Genomic DNA, 18,873 nt, shown 5'->3' on the forward strand with positions numbered 1-18,873 from the left:
ATTCACTGTAGGATGAAACTTTTTTTAAATACTATTTTTTCAACAGCAAAATGTATGAAATAATTATAAACACTTTTCTTGAATTTGTCTCAAGATTCACTTTACCTTCCAACAGAGGCACTTGCATATCCACTCACAAATATGTAATGTAGATAAAAAACACTTCTTTAGGGGCTGTCAGTCTCTTCTGTAGACCACAAATGCATCATTTCTCAGTAGAAAAGGCCACATCAACTACATTGCTCTTTACTCTTCTTTACCACATGAGAAATGTTTTCAGCAACATATGCACCATTCAGGAAGTAGCACAAGGGGGTAAGAGGAATAAAAGACTGGAGGAGCTTGTGAGCAAGCAGTGATACAACACAGAAAGGACAAAGTTAAGAACAATAAAAATGAAGGCAAGACATCAACCGTCTACCCTACCCCAGGTAATGGATATCACTGTGATAAAGGAAAAATCCTTAAAGGATCTTTGATTCACTTTTAAAATTGCTATTTAACGACCCAAACAACCACTTGACAAGTTTGGAATTGGTGATTTCCAAAGAATACAATATACCAATATATAAGAGCAATTCTTCCACAGGATTTTTCACATTCCTAAAACAAAAATCAAAGGAAACATTAACATAAGAATTCTTACATGCTAAAATTTTTCCAAAAACTATTTCACTCCTCATTCTGACACATAAAAAGGGTAGCAATATCTAATAAAATTGTCATATGACAGATAGATGAAGGCCTTCAACAAAACACAGTTTTCTTCCAAAATTATTTTATTATTAAAGGATCAGTAGGACTTGGACAGACGAAAAAATATAAACTTATCTATGGGCTCACATTTTACCCTAGGGCTATTATTAAAATAATTCTGCTGTACATAGAATCCTGTACGGTTTTCATCAGCTAGTATAAAACAATCAGGCTATTGTGCAATGGTAAGAGGGCTCTTAAGACAAAAATTACTGCTGAAGTAATTCTTTTCTCCAGTTGACTTACCACATTCTACTCTCTATAAACACCATTGTTTTTAATCACAACTTTACTTACAGCTTCATCCTTGTCAAACAAAATTTTCACTTTCCAATATGACCCTTTCAAACTGAAGTTATAAAAAGTAATACTTTTATGATAATACTCACTAAAGTGAAATGTTATAGAATAGTCTATGTAAGATTTTGTGAAACAACATATATCCATACTGAGGCATCTGGAAGGATATTCATCAAAACATGATCACCGACTAGTTATTAAATCTTAGGGTGGTAGGATTAAAACTTTTTCCTTAGCTTGTATATACTTTCTGATGTTCTACATTAAATACAGTTTGTGTGTGTGCATAAAAGAGAACAATTTCAGTTAAAGCATAAGAAATGTAGGCACCATATTTTAATTCAATAGCACCAGTTCAAATCCAGTTATTCAGAATTAACAAAGCAACTGTTGCTCAAAAAGTGCCAATAAACTCCCCCAAACCAACAAAGTTCAGTTTTTTTTCTTTTTTCTTTTTTTTTGAGACAGGGTCTTGCTCTGTCACCCAGGATGGAGTGCAGTGGTGCGAGCTCAGCTCACTGCAGCCTTAACATCCTGGGCTCAGGCGACCTCCCACCTCAGCTCCCAAGTAGCTGGGGTCATAAGCACACTCATGCCCAGCTAATTTTTGTATTTTTTATAGAGATAGGGTTTCACCATGTTGCCCAGGCTAATCTCGAACTCCTGTACTCAAGCAATCAGCCTCCTAAAGTGCTGGGATTACAAGCGTGAGCCAACCACTGTGCCCAGTCTCAGAATTCAATTTTTAAACAATAAATTTTCTCCAATCAGAAAATAGTGTCTGTAACTTTGTGTCTCTTTAAAGAACTGGGGGAGAAGGTGGAGGGAGAGTGTGGAAAATGGGTTGGAATGTCCAGGTGACCATAAGAAAGGTAACAGGAAAAAACCTGAGAAAACAAGACAAAACCATTTCATTGATTCGTAAAAGAAATCACAGAGTAGCAGAAAGTAAATCATCAGAGAAAGTAAGTAAGCACTTAAAGCGTAGTAAGTAAAAGCAGAAAAAAAACTTTAAAAAAAATTGAACTCAAGAGTATTTATGTAAATCATTCTGAAAAGTTGGGGAGGAAGGCTGAGAAAATGCTATATAACAAACTGAATCAGTTCTGCTTTCTTGACCAGAAAAGGAACACCTTTCAATAGGCTTATTTAGCATCAGCAGCAAAACCAAGAACACTCTCAGAGGAATCTGAAGATCTTTTGTGCCTGCTTTGGAATGAACTAACTATTAGATATACACTTAAACAATATACAAACATATAAATAGCACATTTTATGCATTAAATGAATCTAGAAGTAATTATCAGATGTAAAGAGAACATAACTTTGAAAAAGAAGGTGAAAGCACTGATATAACTCCACTGACCGCCATGAAGAAATTTCTTTAAACCAAAACAAGCAATTCTACTAGAGTAAACCATAAGAAATTGCCAATATTCAACAGGTGTGGTGGCTTACGCCTGTAATCTCAACGCTTTGAGAGATCGAGGCATGTGGATCATTTGAGGTCGGGAGTTCAAGACCAGCCTGGCCAACATGATGAAACCATGTTTCTACTAAAAATACAAAAATTAGTTGGGCATGGTGGTGCACACCTGTAGTCCCAACTACTCAGGAGGCTGAGCAGGAGAATCACTTGAACCTAGGAGGCAGAGGTTGCAGTGAGCCAAAACTGAGCCACTGCACTCCAGGCTGGGCGACAGAGCGAGACTCTGTTGAAAGAAAGAAAGGAACGAAAGGGAGTGGAAGGAAGGGAGGGAGGGAAGGAAGGAAGATAGGAAGGAAGGAAGGAGAAAGAGAAAGAGAAAGAGAAAAGAAAGAGGAAAGAAAGGAAAGAAAGGAAAGGAAAGGAAAGGAAAGGAAAGGAAAGGAAAGGAAAGGAAAGGAAAGGAAAGGAAAGGAAAGGAAAGGAAAGGAAAGGAACTGCCAATATTCAAGCATTTTTCTGTCTATAAAAACAACAATTTCATATGATCCCCCTCCCAGTGGTCTGTTGATAAATATTTAACCACCTCTTTGAGAAAAGGGCCCCTGATTTGTACCTTCTGCAGTCTACCATTCTGTAAATGTCCCACCATGGCCAGTTTCAAGCTACTAACATGATGTCACTGAACATGGAGCTGGACAGAGAGGCACAATCAGCTAACCAGCTCCAGCACAACACTGGCTCCATTTACCACTCTGATCTAAAGATCATCACAACGGTTCCTAAATTTTCTCATCCTTTTCTAAAACAGGCTTTTATCTGAATAATCCAGTTTCTTTTCTAGGTTAGGAGAAATACGCTTTCAACATTTTAAATTATTAATACACTAAAATCACTCACAAGAAAGAACAGGCAGGGTGCAGTGGCACACACCTGTAATCCCAGCACTTTGGGAGGCCCAGGCAGGTGGATCACATTCTCAACCAGCCTAGCCAACAAGGAGAAACCCCATCTCCACTAAAAATAAAAAATTGGCTAGCGTGGTGGCACACGCCTGGAATCCCAGCTACATGGGTGGCTGAGGCACAAGAACTGATAGGACCCGGGAAGCAGAGGCTGCAGTGAGCCTGGATCGTGCCACTGAACTCCAGCCTGGGCGACAGAGCAAGACTCCATTTCAAAAAAAAGTGGGGGGAATAGATGAGATTGGTACCTGGCTTTATCCTATCAACACTTTTTTTTACTGAACACCTTTTGGTGCCAGTATTGTTTCAGGCATTGTAGACAGCAAGAAATAAGACAAAGGAAGTCTCTACTGTCATAAAAATAAATTTTTAAAAACACATTAATTTCAAGGACTGACAAATGACATGAAGAAATTAAAACAGTGATGGGAGAAGCTATTTTTAACTGAGTGGTGAGGAAGCAGGAAGTGATATTTAAGCTGAAATTGGAAAGGTAAAGGGCCAGGCTAAAAAACATCTGGGAAAACACCACTTCAAACAAAGGAAACAACCAGTGTAAAAGCTCTAAGCCAAGGCCAAGAATGGCATTTGAGAAACTGAACAGACTAACTTAGCTAGAGTATAGTGAGCAAAGGTGAGATAAGAGGCTGTCAGGGCCAAATTAGGTACAGACTGTTGAGTTTGTATTTTCTGGGTGAGTACAGTTTATATCTTATTCTGAATGGGCTGGGAAACAACTTTACATAGTAGTTTGATAAATGTACTGAATAGAATAAATGAAGGCATAATGTCATGTATTATTTTAATGACCCCTTCTAAGACTGGGGTCACACCGATGAACTGTATTCAGTTTTCTCAATATGACCATTTTGATTACTTAATAATCTATACAGAACATTATGAAGTTAAAGTAGGATGGCAGGCATCAAACTACGAATACAGCTGAAATAAACTGAGTGGTAGGACTGCACACCAGCTCAGAAATAAGGATCTTCTTAATCCAAGATGGTTATGTGTGAAATGCTAACACATGAATTCAACTAGGTCAAGGTCAAATTCTAATGAAAATGACCTAGTCTACAAAATAGATTATTTCATAATTGTAAAGAAACATTTCTAGTATGTCATCCAACATGATGATTTTACTTGGTATGTAAACAGACTTTTAAAAAATTATAATGGTCGCCAGGTGTTGTGGCTCACGCCTGTAATCCCAGCATTTTGGGAGGCTGAGGTGGACGGATCATCTGAGGTCAGGAGTTCAAGACCAGCCTGGCCAACATGGTGAAACCCCACCTCTATTAAAATACAAAAAAAAAAAAAAAAAAAAAAAATCTTAGTTGGGCATGATGGTGCACGCCTGTAATCCCAGCTACTAGGGAGGCTGAAGCAGGAGAATTGCTTGAAGCCAGGAGGCAGAGGTCGAAGTGAACCAAGATTGCGCCACTACATTCCAGCCTGGGTGACAGAGTAAGACTCCATCTCTTGGCCGGGCGCGGTGGCTCAAGCCTGTAATCCCAGCACTTTGGGAGGCCGAGACGGGCGGATCACGAGGTCAGGAGATCGAGACCATCCTGGCTAACATGGTGAAACCCCGTCTCTACTAAAAAATACAAAAAACTAGCCGGGCGAGGTGGCGGGCGCCTGTAGTCCCAGCTACTCGGGAGGCTGAGGCAGGAGAATGGCGTGAACCCGGGAGGCGGAGCTTGCAGTGAGCTGAGATCCGGCCACTGCACTCCAGCCTGGGCGACAGAGCGAGACTCCGTCTCAAAAAAAAAAAAAAAAAAGACTCCATCTCAAAAAAAAAAAAAAAAAAAAACTATAATGGTCATGTTTATATGACAGTCTAAATTGTATCTGCATATTACAAAAACTGTAAAGATATATATACACACCCACACACATTGTGGCTACATAAAAGTCCCACAAGTCAATAAAGACATAAAGTATTGCATATTATACAAAAATGGGAAAATGTTTACATTGGTTTATAAAGAATAATTTATACTTGCACACAAACTATCTCTTAATTCACCAACTTCTAAGCCACCTATTTTAGCAATTTATCTAAAAGATTTTTTTTTTTTTAAACAGGGTCTCACTCTGTCACCCAGAGTAGACTGCAGTGGTGAGATCTCGGCTCACTGCAGCCTTGACCTTCCAGGCTCAAGCAATCTGCCCACCTCAGTCTCCTGAGTAGCTGGGACTATGGGTATACAGGCCTGGCTAATTTTTCTTTTTTTTTTTTTTTTTTTTGGTAGACGGGGTTTCACCTCGTTGCCCAGACTGGTCTCAAACTCCTGAGCTCAAGCAATCCACTCACCTCAGCCTCCCAAAGTGCTGGGACTATAAACTTGGGCTATCGCACCTGGCCAATATTTTTTTTTTAATCAACCAACAGGAAACGAGATCTACAGCTCAGGATAAAAAAAAAAAAAAAAAACCTTGTCTTGATACAATGAAATACCAAAACTTCACAAATCATTAATTTCTTTTACACTTTCATTTCCCAACTATCAGTAAAACTGCAGTTTTAGTATGTATAAGCATTTTTAGGAACACAAATATGTATATGCATTTAATAAATACTACTCAATAAAGTTGTATACGTTATTGTAGCTGCTAGTTTACCATGGAAATATAATAAATATATGTTCTTTTTTTTTTTAAAGGAGAGTAACTAGGCAGTACAGTGCTAAGAGGACAGGCATACTAATAAATTTTTGCACACTAAAAAATAATCCCTCCCTAAAACTGTGAGACTTCTATTTGAACTTTAAAAAAAAAAATGCACAGGATACCATCGAGCTAGCTCAGTAAAAGTAACTCCTTTTCTTTAACAAAAGAAGTTTAGCAAAAACTAGTGCAAAAAAAAGAAAAAGAAAGAAAAGAAAAGAAAAACAATGAAGTTTTGGCACCCAATCTCATTTGAGCCTGTATCCCTGATAAAAAGAAAGTTATAAGGCCAGGCGCAGTGGCTCACACCTATAATCCCAGCACTTTGGGAGGCCCAGGTGGGCGGATCACTTGAGGTCAGGAGTTTGAGACCAGCCTGGCCAACGTGGCGAAACCTCGTCCCTACTAAAAATACAAAATTAGCCAGGCCTGGTGGTGGAGTCCTGAAATCCCAGCTACTTGGGAAGCTGAGGCACAAGAATTGCTTGAACCCGGGAGACGGAGTTTGCAGTGAGCCAAGATCACACCACCGCACTCTAGCCTGGGTGACAGAGCAAGACTCAGTCTCAAAAAAAAAAGGTAATAATATAGTCCAAATTGAAGAGTCTAAGTCCATATAACTCACCAACACTCAGAATTGAAGAAATACCACTTTAAAAAAATATAGGGCAAGCCCAAAATAGGTTTTTTTAAGGTGTTTTCACCCTACTATCAAATCAGGTTTTCCTTTTTTTTTTTTTTTTTTTGAGACGGAGTCTTGCTCTGCTGCCCAGGCTGGAGTGCAGTGGCCGGATCTCAGCTCACTGCAAGCTCCGCCTCCCGGGTTCACGCCATTCTCCTGCCTCAGCCTCCTGAGTAGCTGGGACTACAGGCGCCCGCCACCGCGCCCAGGTAGTTTTTTGTATTTTTTAGTAGAGACAGGGTTTCACCGTGTTAGCCAGGATGGTCTCGATCTCCTGACCTCGTGATCCGCCCATCTCGGCCTCCCAAAGTGCTGGGATTACAGGCTTGAGCCACCGCGCCCGGCCAGCAAATCAGGTTTTCCTTTTCTTTATTCCATTGGTTTATCTCTCTTCCTTCCTTTCCTACCTCCTCTGTCCCTTACCATTTTACTGTGTATTTTCACTTTACATACACAAAAATTGATTTGAAACTTACTTCATCCTCTCGTATCTAAATTTGTTTCTACTTAATTCTTACAGGACTACATGGTTTTAGGTGAAGTTCAAATACTTTTAGTTATAGAAACATTCACATAAGCTGTTACCAAAGACATAAGTGACAAGATTAGCAGCCATTCATTCAGGAAATGTGAGTCACCATTATGTGCCATCCACTGTTCTGAATATTGGGGATTCTGCAGTGAATAAAACAAAGCTCTATTCCTACAGGCACTAAAGCAACAGTATGCTTGGCAAGTTCAAGAAACCTCAGGGAGGTCTATATGTGGCCAGGGTGGAAGAAGCCAAGGAGAAACTGGTAAGACATCAAATCAGACAGGCAGGACGTACAGACAATGAAGGGTCAAGACTTCTTGAATACTTAGGCATTAAGTCAAAGGATCACCCTTGTAGCTGGTTTGTGAACAGAAAACAGCAGAAGCAGCAGATAGAGACTACTAAAATATTACAGGAAAGAGATTATGGTTGCTTACAGAGGTGGCAGCAGATGAAGAGAGGAAATTGTGGTTACATTTATTCTTATGGCACTTTTTAAGATAGATAAGGGACATGTTTTCATGCTAATTAATAAGGGACATGTTTTCATGCTAATTATTTGAATCAGATGTGGGAGTATGAGAAAGAAGAGTCAAGAATGTCTACTAGGTTTTTGGCCAGAGAATCTACAAGATGGAGTTGGCATTTAATAGGATGAGGAAGACTGGAATGGGGACAATTATTGGGGAGGGAGGGTGATGGAGAACAGGGAGGACAGGGAGTTCAGTTGTGATGTTAAATTTGGGATGCCTATTAGAAATCTACTTAAAAATGCTGAGTAGGCAAATATATATAGAAGTCTGGAGGTTAGGAAATAGATCTAGACTAAAGATAACATTTGTAGTTTGAAATATATAACTCTAGGCTGGATGCAGTAGCTCACACTGTAGTCTCAGCACTTAGCCGGGGGCCAGGCAGGTGGATCACTTGAGCCTAAGACCAGCCTGGGCAACATGATGAAAACCCATCTGTACAAAAAATACAAAAATTGGCCGGATGTGGTGGCGCAGACCTGTGGTCCCAGCTACTTGGAAGGCTAAGCTAGGAGGATCATCTGTGCCCGGGAGGTCAAGGCTGCAGTGAGCTAAGAGCACGTCACTGCACTCCAGCCTGGAGGACGAGGAAGGCCCTCAGAAAAAAAAATTTTTTTTTTTTTTTTTGAGACAGAGTCTCTGTCGCCCAGGCTGGAGTGCAGTGGTGCGATCTCGGCTCACTGCAAGCTCCTCCTCCTGGGTTCAAGCCATTCTCCTGCCTCAGCTTCCCTAGTAGCTGGGACTAGAAGCGCCTGCCGCCATGCCCGCTAATTTTTTTTTGTATTTTTAGTAGAGACACGGTTTCACCATGTTAGCCAGGATAGTCTCGATCTCCTGACCTCATGATCCGCCCACCTGAGCCTCCCAAGGTGCTGGGATTACAGGCATGAGCCACCGTACTGGGCCAAGAAAAGCTTTTTTAATTAAAAAAAAAAAAAAAAAAAAAAGGCTGGCACAGTGGCTCACGTCTATAATCCCAGCACTTTGGGAGGCCAAGTTGGGCAGATCACTTGAGGTCAGGAGTTGAGACCAGCCTGGCCAACATGGTCTCTACTGAAAATACAAAAATAAGCCGGGCGTGATGGCCCGCACCTGTACTCCCAGCTACTCGGGAGGCTGAGGCAGGAGAATCACTTGAACCCAGGAGGCGGAGGTTGCAGTGGGCCAAGATCACGCCATTGCACTCCAGCCTGGGCAACAGAGCAAGACTCTGTCTCAAAAAAAAAAAAAAATGATAAAAAATTAAAATATATATATATACACACGTATATAATTCTAGCTAGACAGAATGAGATCACAGGAGACTAAAACTAAATATATAGAAGAGGTCTAAACATATGTCCCTGAAACACTGTCTCATTTTTCAGAAGTTGGGGCAATGAAAAGGAACCAACAAAAGAAACTGAAAATAGGCAGTAATATGCCAGAAACAAAGGGAAGAAAGATTTCAAACACAATGTTATCAACCACATCAAATGCTCTATTGCTTCTACATCCACTGAGATTAGGCTTGAGAACTAGGGAATTTACCACCAACAAAGTCACTTAATAATCTCAAAAAGAGCTGCTATGGTAGAACGAATGAGAAAAACAGCTGATTGTAGTGGATCCAAACAAGACAGGGAGCACTGATGACAATAAATATTTACCTTTTTGGAGAGGAGTAACTAAAGGAAGATGTGGCATCTGGGAGATACTTCAGTATATCTATATGCTGATAGGGATAATCCAGTAGAAATGGGGATATGACGCAGCTCATTAGCATGCAGGAGAATGAGATGAATACTGAAGCAGTACAATGTCCTTAAGAGGAGAAAGGGGCACGAGTGGAGACCATGATGACAGAATAGTAGGAAAGGCAAAGTATGGGTAAAGATACAAGGAGACATGTAAAAGTTTTCTTCTGATTGCTTTCATTTTTGATATACAGGAAACAAGGTCATGAGCTGAAAATGAAGAGAAAAAAGGGATGCTAGAGGTTTGACGAGAGGCATTAAAAGTCATCTGTGGTGATTCAGTCAGGAAACATACTAGGATTACAGAAGGATTAGGCCAGGTGCAGTGGCTCACGGCTGTAATCTCAGCATTTTGGGAGGCTGAGGCAAGCGGATCACTTGAGGTCAGGAGTTAAGAGTTCGAGACCAGCCTGTCCAACGTGGTGAAATCCCGTCTCCACTAAAAAAAAAAAATACAAAAATCAGCTGGGCATGGTGATGGGCGCCTGTAATACCAGCTACTCGGGAGGCTGAGGCAGGAGAATCGCTTGAACCTGGGAGGCAGAAGTTGCAGTGAGCCAAAATCGTGCCACTGCACTCCAGCCTGAGTGACACAGTAAGACTCCATCTCAAAAAACAAAACAAAACAGAAACAAAAACAACCAGCAGCACAAAGGGCCCTCCTTAGGTCAGTGGTCATGAATTTAAAGGGAGAGCTGGGTCAGCTTGGGTGTGTTTTCCCCAAAGCATGCTCAACTTCCCACGTATAGGCTAGAACAGATGGAGAACTGGATGCGAAAGGTGTGGGGGTGGGGGTTTGGCCAGGTGAATTACAACGGAAGAATGCTGCAAGGGAGCTGAATGTGTATGAAAAGGAGAAATTATAATAGCGGACCACGAATTTAAGGCATGGTAAATACTCAAGCGAGGATGTGGAAGGAGGTGGTCTTGGGACAGCATAGAGGCGGTAGCAGCGATGGATTACAGATAGCAGACATACAGAAGTACTATTGAAGAAACGTTTACAGCCATCCCTCGGTATCCATGGGTGACTGGTTCCAGGAACCCCGCCCCACCCTGGCCCAAATCCCCGGATGCTGAAGTCCCTTACATACATAAAATGGCACGCTATTTGCATATAACCTAGGCACATCCACCCGTATACTTTGAATCATCTCTAGACTATGTATACTTAATCAAATATAAATGCCACGTATAATTGTTATACTGTAGCTTTTTACCTTGTTGTTCTTACTGTTTTTTCTTTTTAAATACTTTTTATCCTTGGCTGGCTAAATCCTCAGATGTGAAATCTGATGATTCAGAGGGTCTACTGTATATTATGGAAGGAGCTGGAAAGACAGGATGCTGAGACCCCAGTGGAATTACTGAAATTGTGTCTATGAAATATCCTCAATAAATCAGAGGCAGTTCTGGTTAAAATGTTACAGAATTACCTTCAAGACTAAAGAAAAATCTCATCCTGGGCAAAATGGACCTGCAAGATAAAGGAAGCTGGAGAACTGTATCTCAGGAATTACAGCTGGAGCTTCCTAGACATAGACTCCTCAACCATTTCCAGCACTCCTGAAGAAAGAGTCAGCTTTGCACAACTTGGCCAACTCAGAAGGCAAAAATGCCAGATCACAATCAGATGAGCCACAATAAAACTATACCTTCCCAACGTCCCCCCTTTATCTTTTCTCCACTGAGCTGCATCCTGAAGTGGTAGGAATACCATACTGAAGAAGACCTGGCAAAGTAAAAAGAGAAGCCAACTAATTAGAACTCTTCCTTTCCAAAACAAGCTTCTAGGTTCACAGCAGTTTTGAGCCAAAGAGAAGTTCTGAAATGTACAAGGGTTTGAATACTACTATACTGTACCTTCTAATGACTAAAATAAGACTGACAAGTGGCCAGAGGACTTTTTGTTACCTAAAAGTGACTTAAAAGGCTATCTGATCACACTAAAAGTTCATCTAGAAGCAGAGAAAGACTTAGTCTACAGGGAGGGTTTTGAAGGCACACTGAAAGTTGTTTTTTGCTTAAACGTTACCAAGGTCCACCCATTAAACCTTTCAGTTCTACAGATACCCATAAATTCCCACTATATATACAGTGTAAAACATACACAATGTTGAATGTACTCAAAATTCATTTTTGCTTTACTAAACAAAAAGTGAATGTTTTATTAAGTCAAATGAAACAAAATTAATTTTATACTGTTGTTTCTATTTTTTTATTTTTATTTTTCTTTGAGATGGAGTCTCGCTCTTTTGCCCAGACTGGAGTGCAATGGCACGATCTCGGCTCACTGCAAGCTCCGCCTCCCGGATTCACGCCATTCTCCTGCCTCAGCCTCCCTAATAGCTGGGAATACAGGCGCCCGCCACCACACCTGGCCAATTTTTTGTATTTTTTAGTAGAGACGGGGTTTCACCGTGTTAGTCAGGATGGTCTCAATCTCCTGACCTCGTGATCCACCCGCCTAGGCCTCCCAAAGTGCTGGGATTACAGGCATGAACCACCAAGCCCGGCCAGTTGTTTTTGGGTTTTTTTTTTTTTTTTTTTTTTTTTTTTTGAGATAGTCTCGCTCCATCGCCCAGGCTGGAGTGCAGTAGTGCCATCTCAGCTCACTGCAACCTCTACCTCCTGGGTTCAAGCAATTCTCCTGCCTCAGCCTCCCGAGTGCCTGGGATTACAGGTGTGAGTCACTGCGCCCGGCTAACTTTTGTATTTTTAGTAGAGATGGGGTTTCACCATATTGGCCAGGTGGGTCTCAAATTCCCGAACTCAGATGATCCGCCCACCTCAGCCTCCCAAAGTGCTAGGATTACAGGTGTGAGCCACTGCGCCCAGCTTGTTTTGTTTTTTTGAGATGGACTCTCGCTCTGTTGCCCAGGCAGGAGTGCAGTGGCGCAATCTTGGCTCACTGCAGCCTCTGCCTCCCGGGTTCCCATGATTCTCCTGCCTCAGTCTCCCAAGTAGCTGGGATTACAGGCGTGCTCCACCATGCTCGGCTAATTTTTGTATTTTTAGTAGAGACAAGGTTTCAGAGGCCAGGCTGGTCTCAAACTCCTGACCTTAGGTGATCTGCCCACCTCAGCCTCCCAAAGTGCTGGGATTACAGGCATAAGCCACCATGCCCGGTCAATAATTTTATGTTTTAGTACAAGATACAAAAATTCGATCATACAGATTTCATATGAAATCACAGCATGAGTTTCTAAGTGGGCAAAGCAAGAAAACAGATACATCAGGGCTCATCATTTAGTTACTTTCAAAGGTACCTAGATTTAATATGAGCTTAACCTAATACTTTCTAGGAAAAAGAGTATGTTTTACCATAATCTATTTGACTAAAATACATTAACAGGTATTTTACAGCGTCAGGATTAAGATAACTTATTACCAAGTCTTTTTGGCATCTCTATTCAGGAACTCCCTTTGGATGGGGGCCCAAAGCAGTCTCAGCTAAATCCTGCACTACTCATTATTTGTTAGTATTATAGAAAGATTCAAGTATACTTAAGCTTTGAACTAAGGTGGCAGGATGCATAAAATTAATAATTTAAAAGCTAAATTCCTGGCCTGGCACTGTGGCTTACACCTGTAATCCCAGCACTCTGGAAGGCCAAGGTGGGCGGATCACGAGGTCAAGAGATCGAGACCATCCTGGCCAAATGGTGAAACCCTATCTCTACTAAAAATACAAAAATTAGCCAGGCATGTTGGCACACACCTGTAGTCCCGGCTACTCGAGAGGCTGAGGGAGGATAGTTGCTTGAACCCAGGAGGCGGAGGTTGCAGTAAGCCGAGATCACACCACTGCACTCCAGCCTGGCAACAGACTCTGTTTTTTTTTAAAAAAAAAAAGCAACCTGGGCGTGGTGGCTCACGCCTCAAATCCCAGCACTTTGGGAGGCTGAGGCAGGTAGATCAACTGAAGTCGGGAGTTTGAGACCAGCCTCACCAACATGGAGAAACTCCATCTCTACCAAAAATACAAAATTAGCCGGGCATGATGGTGTATGCCTGTAATCCCAGCTACTCAGGAGGCTGAGGTAGGAGAATCGTTTGAACCAGGGAGGCAGAGGTTGCAGTGAGCCGAGATCGTGCCTTTGTACTCTACCCTGGGCAACAAGAGTGAAACTCCGTCTCGAAAAATAAAAATAAAAAGTTAAATTCCACGTTTTTCCAGGTAGTATGAAAAATAACAGAAATAAAATGCCCTTACCTAACTAGCTAGTATTAAGAATAAGCTTGACCGGGCGCGGTGGCTCACGCCTGTAATCCTAGCACTTTGGGAAGCTGAGGTGGGTGGATCACCTGAGGTCAAGAGCTCGAGATCAGCCTGACGAACATGGAGAAACCCCGTCTTTACTAAAAATACAAAAATTAGTCAGGCATGGTGGCAGACGCCTGTAATCCCAGCTACTCAGGAGGCTGAGGCAGGAGAATCACTTGAACCCAGGAGACAGAGGTTGTGGTAAGCCGAGATTGCACCACTGCACTCCAGTCTGAGAGACAGACTGTCTCAAAAAAAAAAAAAAAAGAAAAAAAAAAAGTAAGCACGTGCATGTGCTTCTCTCAAGTTCCTCTCAAGAAGGCACAGGAAAACTATGTCCCCCTCTGAGACTGACTAAAATATTACTAACATTCAATGTTCAATAAAATGTTAAAATATTTCTTTCATGAAAATTGAGAATAAGAACAATGCAGATCAAAACCAATTTGCATTTTTAATTTTGAAAAAAATCTTATAAAACCTTAACAAAATATCCCAGATTCACCTTCAAGCATATGAGGAATCTAAATAAACGCTTTCGTAATTTTAAAAAAGACAACTGGAACTTGAAAACATAACAGTAACCCATCTCAGAAAATAATGTGAGAAATTAGTTATGAAGTATTTAAGTAAACTTTTTTAAATTAAAACTCTCACTATCTACACAGGCAAATATGAGCACAGCTGCAATATGCCATGTTAGTATCATTATTAATCACTTCATTAATTACATCTGAGGAAAAAGAAATGCTTTCTAAATCATTCTAAAAGGTCTTACAAAAAAATGAACTACCCTCTCCCCAAGAGACACATACACCCTGATGAAGAAAACACCAACATTTCAAATATTCCAGCAATTATAACACAAGATAATCCTGAAATTTATTTAGCCTCAAAACATTACGAACTACTCCAAGGAAGAAACAATACTTTGAAAACACTAGTATTTTTAAGGTACAAAAAAAAATTATGGCCGGGGCGGTGGCTCACTCCTGTAATCCCAGCACTTTGGGAGGCCGAGGCAGACAGATCATGAGGTCAATCGATCAAGACCATCATGGCCAACATGGTGAAACCCCATCTCTACTAAAACTACAAAAATTAGCCAGGCATAGTGGCGCACACCTGTAGTCCCAGCTACTTGGGAGGCTGAGGCAGGAGAATTGCTTGAACCACGGAGGCGGAGGTTGCAGTGAACCGAGATCGCACCACTGCACTCCAGCCTGGCAACAGGGCGAGACTCTGCCTCAAATAAATAAATAAATAAATAAATTATGAGTGCTGATTTCTTGGAAAAATATATTTTAACGCAGCTGCTGATTGTCAAGAATTCTGATAATGTGCTTATCCAGGAAAAAAAAAAAAAAAGCCAAACACTTTTCACTTAACACATCATACTTTACTTACTTGTTCTTTATCATCACTATTACCATTTACAATTAGGTATGTCATCAACACCAGACTATCAGTGGTACATTGTCAGGTAACTCTTCTTCCGAGAAATATACATTTAAAGAAAAAGTATTACAATTCTCTATCATTAAATTTTAAGCATTACTTTCCTTATTATTTCTAGAAACAACAATAAAAAGCTAACACAGCACATTTTGGGAGGCTGAGGCGGGCAGATCACTTGAGACCAGGAGTTCGAGACCAGCCTGGCCAACAGAGAGAAACCCTGTCTCTACTGAAAATACAAAAAATAGGGCGTGGTGACACATGTCTGTAATCCTAGCTACATGGGAGGCTGAGGCAGGAAAACAGCTCAAGCCCCAAAGGCGGAGGTTGCAGTAAGCCAAGATCGCACCACTGCACCCTAGCCTGGGTGAGGAGCCAGACTTCATCTCAAAAAAAAAAAAAAAAAAAAAAAAGGCCGGGCGCGGTGGCTCAAGCCTGTAATCCCAGCACTTTGGGAGGCCGAGACGGGCGGATCACGAGGTCAGGAGATCGAGACCATCCTGGCTAACACGGTGAAACCCCGTCTCTACTAAAAAATACAAAAAATTAGCCGGGCGAGGTGGCGGGCGCCTGTAGTCCCAGCTACTCGGGAGGCTGAGGCAGGAGAATGGCGTAAACCCGGGAGGCGGAGCTTGCAGTGAGCCGAGATCGCGCCACTGCACTCCAGCCTGGGTGACAGAGCCAGACTCCGTCTCAAAAAAATAAAAAATAAAAAAACAGCTAGTAGCCCGTAAGTCCAAAATCTGAAAGTTCTATTTGAATGTAAACATTATCTTTAACAATAATAAGTATTATAAGCATTAACAGTCAAAAGAGCCCACTTAAATACAAAAGCTAACTATAAAAAAATTAATATCTACATTATTTCATAATGATCAAGACTGACTTTGGATCACATTAGTCTGGATTCCTGAAATAAATACAATATTACTGTTTTTTACACATATATAGATTAAAATAGGCAATGCAACCTTATGTTCAGAATAAATGCAAAACTACAAATCTCATCCTTTTTAATTAGTAGTTTTATCACAGTTGAAATACTAAAAAATAAGTCCACATATGGAACCACAAATTATTACTAATAATCTTCCCTTTTCAGCACTATCAAGTTTATAAATTGCATTTATTTGTAAATGGTGAACACAAAGACAAAATAAAATTCCTGAAATGAAGCTTTATTTTAAAACATTTCTTATAGAAAAGGAATCCACTGTTTATCTTTGGGGGTTTTTTAAAATAGAAAATGTTATTACAAAGATTATTTACAGAAAATAGGACCAGAAGTACATTACCCTTCAATAAATACACTGTACCAAAGTCTCCTAATAGGGACAAGGGAGAGAATTAAAACACTAGTTTATTAAATGTCTTCCTCTTCGTTTTAAAATGTAGATAGATTCTATTAAAGTGACAATATAAAAGCTCAACCCAATAATTTTAGCTGTACAAAGTTACTTATTAACCTTTAAAGGTTGTTATGAATTTACACTTCCTGCAGTTCACCTGCCATCTTTCCCAACTTAAGTAGCCACTAGGGGTTTAAGACAGTCACCACTTGTGACATAAATAATAAGGAAAGAACTTTACATTCAAGTTTAAGAAAAGGATAATTGTGGATTTTGCTTGTGCCCAGAAACAGTGTGCAACACAGGTCTCAGCCCATAAACAGGTGCTTCATGAATATCTGTTGAGTAAATGGTGACATTTTATATTACTGCAACATTAGTTCCCCCCCCAAATTTAGAGTTCTCCTTTGCTCAAAATGCAGCAAGACCATACCACAGTCCCTTCTCAAAAACACATAAACTTCTTTATTCATAATGAAATAGAAAGGTGGTTGTCAAAATACAGTCCCACTCCCGCTTTTTCTCCATTATTTTTAAAGGTTAGAAATAAGGCCTGTTTTTAAGAAACAGAAAACGTATACCAACCTCTCTCAAACCAAAAGAGAAAATCCACACTTGATATATATTTTCTGTGTTCATAGTATTGAGAGTAAGAACCGACTCACAACAGTATGTTATGTGGGATAAAAACTAAAAACAAACGTATATCAAAAATACATGTTGTTTGCCGACATTATTTCCTTAATCATAATCAAGAGGATATGTGCCTGAATTTTACTAGATGTGAGATAAGCTTTGTCTGATATTTCAAGGTTCATTCATTCAACAAATACTTTACTGAGCACATACTATAAGCCAGGTCCTTCAACGAAACATTTAAATTTTGTAAACTGCACATCACCCCTCAAAATTCCCCTAAAAAAGCTTATAATTTAAAGTAATTGCAAGCTAAAGAGAAATCCCCAGTGTTGTTTCTTACACAGAGTGAAGTCAGCGTATCGGGGTTTTTTTCAGCTGTGAATGCGGCATCAAGGAGCCGCTACCTACCACACCCGTTGCCTAAAATCGCAACTTAAAGCAGCAAGCACTGGGTAAAACAACCTGTAAGAGTAGCTGAGCTCCCGCGACGAGGTGGCCAGGGGTTTTCACGCCCGGGGCCCGGGGAGAACCGCGGCAGGACCCGCGGACGGAACGCATCCGGCGCCTCCGGCGAAGAGTCGGGGCTCCGCAGCCAGGTGTCTTTGCTCCCCGAGACCCTCACCTAGAGACCCCGGGCCCTCCCCGCCCGCCCCTCGCACCACCCTCCCGACTTCCAGACCTGAAAAGTTGGGGGGAGGGGGTCTGCCTTTCCATTTTACATCAGGCGGTCAGTTGGCTGCCTCAGCCGTCCGCCTGCCGTGAATTATGAACTGAGCGTGTAACCATTCCTCAGAGGGAACAGAAAAAAAACCTAAGGCAGGGTCCTAGGGTATAAGGACCTCGCCCAAACCTGAAATGGAGACGCAAGCTCAGCCCACAGCCCGCAGCGCGCTGCTGGCAGGGCCGGGCCGAGCTCACCCCAGAGCCCTCAGGGACGAGGGTTCGGGGCTTCGGGACCCCGCCCAAGGGGCCGAGAGGGCGAGGCGTAGGGGCCGACGCGCGACTGGCGCTGGCACTGCACTCACCGTCGCCTTTGTCTCTGCCGCCCGCTCCGGCCGCAGCCCCTCTCAGCGCCGGCTCCGCGGCTCCTGCCGCCCCCACGCCTGCAGCTGCGCTCCCCGGCGCGCTCGCAGCTTCCTTGCTCCCCCTCCCCGCCCAGGCTCGCGCGCCGGTTGGGCGGAGCGAGAGGCGGCGCGCGTCCCTAGAGGGGCTGGAGGGGCGGGCGCCGTTGCGCAGCTGCGGCGGCCGCAATGTTGGCCCCGCCCCCGGCCGGGCCCCGCCCCCGCCGTACCTCCGGGATGGGAGGGTCGGCAGGCAGGCGGCGGGACCCCCGGGATTCGAGCCGCGGGGGTTAGGAATTGGCCTCTGTAACTAACGGACGCCTGAGATCCGGGGCTGCAGCACTCGCGGGAAAGGACGCTCCGAAAGATGGCGACCAAACCTGGGCGGGAGCTTGCGGGAGCCCTTTCCCACCCTAGCCCGGGCAGCGGACAGCCTTACGGAGGAGCGACGTCTGCTCACGTTGTGGGGCGGTGGACGCGCCCATGCGAG

At 42.3% G+C, this 18,873-nt stretch overlaps 1 protein-coding gene across 6 annotated transcripts in view; it reads right to left on the reverse strand.

Annotated features, from left to right (window-relative positions):
- LOC105467198 (CDC42 small effector 2) overlaps positions 1–18,506 on the reverse strand; it is a 119,427-nt gene extending 100,921 nt beyond the window's left edge. For 3 of the 6 annotated variants that reach the window (XM_011716688.3, XM_011716687.3, XM_011716686.3), the window contains exon 1: positions 18,348–18,506. The gene's annotated coding sequence lies outside the window, so the exon portion shown is untranslated. Of the gene's footprint in view, positions 1–18,001; positions 18,208–18,347 lie in introns of those variants that run through there. The other 3 variants (XM_011716690.3, XM_011716689.3, XM_071097805.1) reach the window with 3 other exon arrangements.
- Between the last annotated feature and the right edge of the window lie 367 nt (positions 18,507–18,873).

Source organism: Macaca nemestrina, chromosome 6, assembly GCF_043159975.1.
Source record: "Macaca nemestrina isolate mMacNem1 chromosome 6, mMacNem.hap1, whole genome shotgun sequence".
Classification (NCBI taxonomy): Eukaryota; Metazoa; Chordata; class Mammalia; order Primates; family Cercopithecidae; genus Macaca; species Macaca nemestrina.